Source organism: Acomys russatus, chromosome 5, assembly GCF_903995435.1.
Source record: "Acomys russatus chromosome 5, mAcoRus1.1, whole genome shotgun sequence".
Classification (NCBI taxonomy): domain Eukaryota; kingdom Metazoa; phylum Chordata; class Mammalia; order Rodentia; family Muridae; genus Acomys; species Acomys russatus.
This window is the reverse complement of record NC_067141.1, coordinates 63235744-63243434: the sequence shown is the minus strand read 5'-3', so window position 1 is coordinate 63243434 and position 7691 is coordinate 63235744.

The following is a 7691-nucleotide window of genomic DNA, read 5'->3' as shown; positions in this document are numbered from 1 at the left end:
GCGAATGGCAGGGAAATGCTGTGGGACCAAGCACGTGAGAAATCATTGGCAGGCGGGTTCCATTCTGGGGAGGGTGTCAGGGACACTCTGGTGTTTCCAGGGGGCCTTTAGTTGGGGGATAAAGATCTGCTTTATCCCTGAACCGGAAGGGTAGGGCACAGGGTGCACTCATTTCTTTCTAGTTAAAGCCACAGTAGACCGCATAAAGAGCCCTCGGACTCACCTGTAAGCAATAGGTCTTCAGAGACTGCAGGGGAGACGTCATGCATTATACAAACACTTCCCTCTGCTTTTCACAAGCAGAGGTAAGAGTTTCTCAAACAGCCTTCTCCCTCCCCATTCCTGCCTCTCAAATGCTGCCCTGCTCTTTCTGCTGGATCCCCACAAGAGTCACAGAGACAGTGTTTAAACAAGGAAAGCTCTGGCCACATTCCCTCTGAGCTGGGACAAAGCCCAAGAGGATTTGCTACCGCTGACCCTATTTAGATTGAGAGCGTCCCACAGACAGGATCTGACCATACCCTACCAAGAAAAACCTCATTGGGTCTTGAGCCCCCGCAACCATAGGAGGAAAGAAACACTTGGGAACAAAGTGGAAGCCCTCTGTGGAGCTCCAGAACACCAGCAACAGGCACTCCATACTGTAGAGCGCTCTGAACCAGTGCCCTCACAACACTGTAGCAAGTTGTCCTAGTGGAAACCAGAACCAGAATCCATGCACTCTGGGGCCTGTTCTGATCACAGCTCTTAGGTAATGTCTCAGGTCACTTTGATTTAGATTTGTTCCCTACCCCCAAAGGATGGACTGCTAGTGTCCACACTGAGAGCAAACAGTATCTCATAGCATGGTCTCCAGAAGGCACTGGAGAGGGCTCTGCCCTCAGTATTGGTAGAATTGCTTTAGTTTTGTGTTCTGAGCTCTTCTGTGCCGCTGCAAAATGCAAGAGCCAAACCCCGTTCTGAAACTGGAAATCTGGCAAATGCTAGACTAAAGCCATAACCAGTTGCCAATTTTGCAGTTTTCTTTGTGACGTAACAAGAAGAATCCCTACTCTAAAGGTGGGAGACAAAGATGACCAAGCTGTACCACGTGCCCTTTGTGTTCTACTACAGAGATTTGGAGCACAACCTCCCTCAAGGTTTTATTTATTTGTTTTATGTATATGAGTGCTCTACCTGCATGTATGCTTGCAGGCTGGAAGAGGACATCAGATCCCATTGTAGATGACTGTGAGCCACCTCTCCAGCCCGGATCACACATCTCTTGATTATCATTTTCTCAGCCTAGCTGCTCCTCTGATGGTGCGGGCACAGGAGTAAGTAGGTCACCATGCAGGCTCTGTGTGCCAACAATCTCTCCAAAGTTACAGCACACACCCATCACCAGAACCCCAAAAGGAAGCAACCCCTGAGGTTGGGACAGATTTCTGATGCCTGTCTTGGCATCTGAGGTTCACCAGTCACAGGCAGTCTGGTCAGATCTGGGACTGAGACCTACGGGATGGGGCTATAGGGAGATGAAACCATGTGTGCAGACTCCCCTCCTGGGACAGAGTAGAAGGTCATCCACAGTCTGCTGCTCCAGGGGCATCATCAGGCCACCGCTTAGCCTCTGGGTTCTCAGAGGCGTTAAGAAATACAGATGCTTCCTCCATCAATCACAGACTCCATGGGTCAGAAGTAGAAACACTTAAAGGTCAGGAGCAGCTGTGCCAACATCCCACACCATGGACCCTCAAGGAGCTAAATTAGGATAGTGCCAATGACAACTGGTCTCTCCTAGTCCAGCATCTACTCTCTCTCCCTCCCTCCTTCCCTCCCTCCATCCCTCCTCTTGTTTTTTCTTTTATTTCTCTCTTTTTCCTTTTTCTGTTTGATTTTTGAGACAAGGTTTCTCTGTCCTAGACTTGCTCTGTAGACAAGGCTGGCCCCAAACACACAGAGATCCACCTGCCTCTGTTTCCCTGAGTGCTGGGATGACAGGTATCTCCCATTACACTCCACCACCACCACCACCAGGCTTAGTTCTGCATCTTGAAGACAAGGGCCGCTAAAGACTCTATTCTCTGACCTGTCCTGCCAAGGAAGGATGGAAGCAGCCAGTGAGCACTGATATTAGAATGTACTCAGTCATCGGTATCTCTTGGCCTTAGCAGACACGGGCAAGACGCAGACTAGATGGGGAATAAAATATGAAACCTTTTTTTTTTTTTTTTTTGTAGCCTTATTTCATTTCAAGAATATTTGTGTTGACTGGCATGTGTTGTACCCTATAGCAAAGCTACACATCTCTGCATGTGTATTTTACAGGAACCTACTTCCTCCAGGGCAAACCAGTTGGGTCTGGCCCATGGGTGAGGTCCAAATAGTTTTGTGGATGACTGCCTACTGTTCCTTCCTTTTCAATGGTCTTTCCTCTTCAGTAGTCTCCTCTTGCTCTATCTTCTGGCTGAGCTCAAAATAGACTTGGTTCCCATGCCTCTTGGCTAGGAACTCCATTCACTGTAGCAGGCAGAGCTGGGATAGGCAGCCAAGCAAGTGATTCACACAACAAGGGCCGTTCAGGGACAGCTACAGTTCTGTCACAGGTGTACCCATTCAAACAAACCCCTGACACTCTTGCATCCCAATCCTACTAATCTATTTCTAGCCCCGCTAGCCTTATAAACCAAAGAAAAGTAGGTGGGGAAACCGGAAAAGAGAAAGGCCAGTGCCCTGGGTCAGAGGACCCTAAGAAAACCGAGGGACAAGGGAGCCAGGTATAAACTTGCAGATGGGAGCCAGTGTGGTCCCACATAGGGCTCCTCCATGGGGCAGGGCCATGAGGATGGTGTATCTCTCATCACACCCCACCTTGGGTGTGTTACTCTCCTTACCCCGGTCGCCTTGTAACAGCCCATACATGTCTTTTATTTCAGGGTGTGTCTTCTTCTGAGTTCCGTGGCATCTTCTCTGAAAGTCAGGTGATGGGAGGGAGATATCTGCGGTCATACAAGGCCAGGAAAAGAGTCTACATGTACATGTTACCAATGGCTCAGCATGTGCACAGCTTGTTTCTTCTGGGTTAATTCCCCCACAGGTTAATTCCTCCTCCTCTGGAGGAGTACAGAAGTGATGCCCACAGTCTCCTACTAGACTCACTGTCCTGTGTCCTGAACCCAACTGTCCGGAGACACGCTCTTGAGAGGGAAGTAGAGGAGATGGTAAGCGCAGAATGAGGCTGGACTGCCTCACCAGAGGGGCAAGCAAGGCTGACCTTTGGAATGACTTTGTCCTGCTCCCTATACAACCTGGTGACTGGAGAGGAATTGTGAGACAGTTTTCTGTGATGTTAACACCCTGCCCCTCTATAAAACACAGCTTAACGAGTCAGTCCCCATCTCTGCTCATTGGCATTCACGGTGACAGATATCACAAACTGGTTCTCTGGAAGCATAGGCCCTATCTTCTAGCCTTCAGGCCCTCAGAGGGAGGCAGTGAAGGGAAGAGGGGGACTCCTGTAGGAACTGAGGTCTGCAAGGAGCGGCATGAGCGAGCGTAGACAGGAGCAGACCGACACAAGGAAGCTGTAGGGAACACTTTGATCTGTAATGCGGCTGGAGGAAGGCAGAAGGAGAAGCACACACCTTGACCTTGCGTCTGTCTGAGTAACAGTGACAGTAAAGCTTGTCCCCTGATAGGACAGAACCTGGAAACCAATAGATAAGGTTGGGCGTGAACCCCAATATTACTGGGCAGAGGAGTGAGGTGGAATGTTAGCTCCTCTAGTAAGAAAGGAAATCCCACATGAATGTACACCGACATACACACTCTTTTTGTCCTTGTCACCACCAGGCTTTATTGTTGCAGGGCTCTGTCACTTACCCCCCAACCGAGCTTTCCCATTGTTCCTATGGCACCATCACAATACAAAAATAGCCTCTAAAACCAGACTGCCAGGAAAGCAGCATTTTTTTTTTTTGAAAAATGACCAAAAATCACCATTTTTTTTTTTAAGGGTATTTAGAGACATGCTAGTTGAAGGAACTGGGTTTTATTCAAACCTGCCTGGAAGACCAACAATTCTTTAAGCCTCACATCTCCGTGTTGCAGGAGTCTGGTGCTTTAGCATTTCACAGGGAGAAAAAAGCACGCACATGGGTGCCGGGGGGTGGGGTGGGGTGAGAGTCCACGTGCTAAAAGTCATACCACAAGAAATATCAAATAAACATGCATTTGTACATGTGAGGAATGTCAAATTGCATTGGCAGTGTGTAATTTGAAAATGCCAGCAGATTCTTACAAGCCTTTATTAAGCCTTTATTTAAGCTTTATTGTACAAGTACTCAGGGTCAATATACAACAGTACCCACAAAAACATTCAGCAACAATGGTAGATACCTGTATAGGATTATATGTTGACTTAGAAGCAATTAAAACATTAGCAGCTCTTATAATTGAGGAGCTCAGCTTATAGAAAACACTGTAGGAAATGAACTAGCTATATTCTTTGCATAAATTTGTCTCTTCCTGAGACAAATAGTTTACCAAGTCAATGGATATACCATGACAAATAGAATACAGAGCACAAACTTTAAAAAGCCAACTGTACTATATATGTAAAGGCTTATTGCGGCAGTTTGAATGAAAATGGCCCCATAGGCTCATATTAGGAGGTGTGGTCTTGCTGGAGTAGGTGTGGTCTTGTGTCACCCGACTTCTGCTCACCTGCTGAGGTGTCCAGGCTCCTTGCCTTCTTGGGAGACAGCTTCAGCAAGACGTCTCGTTTAACTGGGACAACAACGAAGGCAATTTAACCTTCTGAGGAGTGGGTAGAGGCTTTCAGGCAGGTTGCTTGTGTGCACACCATTGGCCAGGGGCCCAAGGTGCTGGGAATGCCTCATTTGCATAAAGAGGAGTTCCAGGTGCTTGCTTCCCTGAGTCGCACAGCTCCCCAGCCCCATACCTCCCCTTTTTTTATAAAGGGGATATATCATCATCGTCATCAGCCTCTGGGTTGGGAATGGTCTGGTATCGAACCAGAACCTGGTGGAGGGCGCTGGCCTAGTCAAGCTTGTCCCGGAAGTCATCAGCCAGGCATTGTGTCTGGTCCTTTTGTTCTGAAAATAGTCAAGATTTTCAGAGGTCTTCCCTGGTTGAATCTAATCTTAATTAACTTTGAAGGAATCCATTGCTTGTTTTTGTTGTTGTTTGTTTTGTTTTGTTTGTTTCTTCCTGTTGAAAGAAGAGCAAAACCTCTCCCCTAACACAACACATTTCTTGACTTTTATTTTGAGGTTAACACATCCTTAAGGTGTGTAAGCTGATTTAATTTAGCAGTCCTTTCTAAAATCCAGCGGTTCTTAGCAGCTGTGTTATCTGCCTAATTGACATTTTAAACATCTTGAAGTCAGTCTCAAGAATTCGTTTCAAGCTCTTTGCCAACCTATCAGCTGCTCATAATGAGGTTCTCCACCCCCCAACCACTGAATTCTTTCTCATATGGAACCCAGGGGTGTTCCATGGAATTCAAGAGGGCAGATATGTTGAAGCTGGAGTTGGTTTTTTTTGTTTGTTTGTTTTTCACTTAACTGTGTGTTTCAAGTTTTTCCCTATTAAGGAAAAGAAAGTTCCCATGAAGGGATCTTTAATAATGAGTTATTCCTGCTATAGGAAAAACAGAAAACATTTAAACAAAAATCAAGCAAAGAAGCAGGAAATTTCTAAGTTCTGAGCCAGCTGCGTTATTTCATGCTGCAGCAGCAAAACCCTGTCTGTCATTCTTGGAATTCGGGTATAACTGCTCAGTGCTGACAGGCCCTTAGCTGAAAAACTGACTAGCACCCTGTGGCTAGAGAGCTCTTGAGTTTCAGCAGACCTCACTGACAACTTCCAGCGAGAGAGCTTTGAGTTCCAGATGCCATCAATTTCTTTTTTCCAGTCGAAACCTTTCCGGCAGCGAAAGCAGACTGTTTTGGGGTCATTGGGATCTTTTTTGTTGTTGGTTTTTTTTTTTTTTTTGGTTTTTCGAGACAGGGTTTCTCTGTGTAGCCTTGGCCATCCTGGACTCACTTTGTAGACCAGGCTGGCCTCGAACTCACAGCGATCTGCCTGCCTCTGCCTCCCGAGTGCTGGGATTAAAGGCGTGCGCCACCACGCCCGGCTCTCTTGTTGTTTGTTTGTGTGTTTGTTTGCTTTCTGCCTAACGCAATCACCCTCTGCGGTGGCGGGCATGCGCATTTCCAACTTGGAGGTGCACCATGATTGGCTCCGGGACGTTCCAGGGGTGGATTGGGTAGGGTCAAAGTGTTTGTGAGGAGGAAGGTCTTCTATTTCCTTTTAAGAGCTGGAGAGTGCTTGTGGGAAGGGAGAGCCAGACTCGAAGCTCTGGAAGGAGGGTCTGCTTGTGTGTCGTCCTAACAATAATGGATTAAACCTTTGAACTGTAAGCCAGCTCCAATGCAAGGTTTTCCTTTTGTAAGAGTTGCTGTGGGGACAGGAGAGATGGCTCAGCGGTTAAGAGCACTGAGTGCTCTTCCGGAGGACCCCAGCACTCATGTGGCACCTCACAACTGTCTGTAATTCCAAGATCTGACGCTATCACACAGACATACATGCAAGCAAAACACCAATGTACATAAAATAAAAATGAATATTAACACGGAGAGACTCTGTCTCGAAAAACCAAAAAATAAAAATAAATAAATATTTTTAAAAAGTTGCTGTGATCATGGTGTCTCTTCACAGCAATAGAAACCCTAAGGCACTTAAATATACCGGGATAGCTCACAAAAATGGAAAAAATATAGATATATGCATATATATGGCTATTATCAGTTTATTAATCACTTAAGTATTAACCCCCATAGGTTCAATATATATGATGACTATACCCACATATGCTAGGAATATGGGAGTCCTTATATAGGTAATATGTCATAAGTCAATCACTGAGGCACAGAATTGCTTGAATTATTACAGATTCAGAAGGTGTAAAAGTTGATGAATGCTATTAAATGTCTTCCATAAACAACTGACAGATGTAAAGAATTCAGTTGAGCCCAACAAAAGTGCAGAGTAATATATGACTAATTACAAACTCAGTTGTAGTACAAAAGGTATTGAAGATATCCATACAAAATACACATTCTTATAAATGAATTCCTCAAAGCACACACATCAAGCACAGGCTCACCATCTGGCTCAAACCCCTAATCTGGATTATGACTGGCTGCTATAACTTGTCCAGTGCATTTGGCTCTTTCTAAACATTGCCTTTTTTGTTAATAATTTTGTTTCTTTTTTTTTTCTACTAAAGATGTGTCATCAGCCTCTGTATTACATTTTATAAAAGGAACAATGTGCTGCCCGCAATGTGGTGTACACCAGTAATCCCAGCACTCGGGAGGCAGAGGCAGGCAGATCTCTGTGAGTTCAAGGCCAGCGTGGTCTACAAAGAGAGTCCAGGATAGTCAAGGCTACACAGAGAAATCTGCCTTGAAACAAACAAAGAAAAAAAGAAAACAAAACAGGAGCAATGTGTGGTTTGCTTCCTCTCTCTCTCTCTCTCTTTCTCTCTCTCTCTCTCTCTCTCTTTAAAAATTTTTTCCAGACAGGGTTTCTCTTTGTAGCCTTGGCTTTCCTGGACTCACTTTGTCATCCAAGCTGGCCTCTAACTCACAGAGATCCATCTATCTCTACCTTCCTGAGTG